The sequence below is a fragment of the Penaeus monodon genome, chromosome 32, assembly GCF_015228065.2.
Source record: "Penaeus monodon isolate SGIC_2016 chromosome 32, NSTDA_Pmon_1, whole genome shotgun sequence".
NCBI classification, from domain to species: Eukaryota; Metazoa; Arthropoda; class Malacostraca; order Decapoda; family Penaeidae; genus Penaeus; species Penaeus monodon.
In genome coordinates, this window is record NC_051417.1 from 13,876,011 (window position 1) to 13,876,295 (window position 285).

The window sequence follows — 285 nt, forward strand, 5'->3', positions numbered from 1 at the left end:
ACTTGAAATGGAAAAGATTACATCCCTATATGACCCAAGCCAAGGGCATCAAGCATAACAGGGCAATTTTCTTTTTTTAATTGCTAAGAATTTCAGAGAAAAAAAAATCTTTCAAAAGTGGGAAAACCCTCAACCATTCAGCAGGGAGAGGAGAAAATGGTATCCAGAAGTAGCTACTGCTAGGAGTTCTGGATGCTAACTTCTAATACTACCAACTCCTAGCCAATGATGTAAACTATGTTTGACAGCAACATACAATCAAACTGGCATGGAGCAGAGGATAGA

The 285-nt window shown here is 38.6% G+C and overlaps 1 protein-coding gene across 7 annotated transcripts in view; it reads right to left on the reverse strand.

The window, feature by feature from the left end:
• LOC119593511 (uncharacterized aarF domain-containing protein kinase 5-like) overlaps positions 1–285 on the reverse strand; it is an 18,355-nt gene that overhangs the window by 5,978 nt on the left and 12,092 nt on the right. The gene's annotated exons all lie outside the window — the stretch shown is intronic.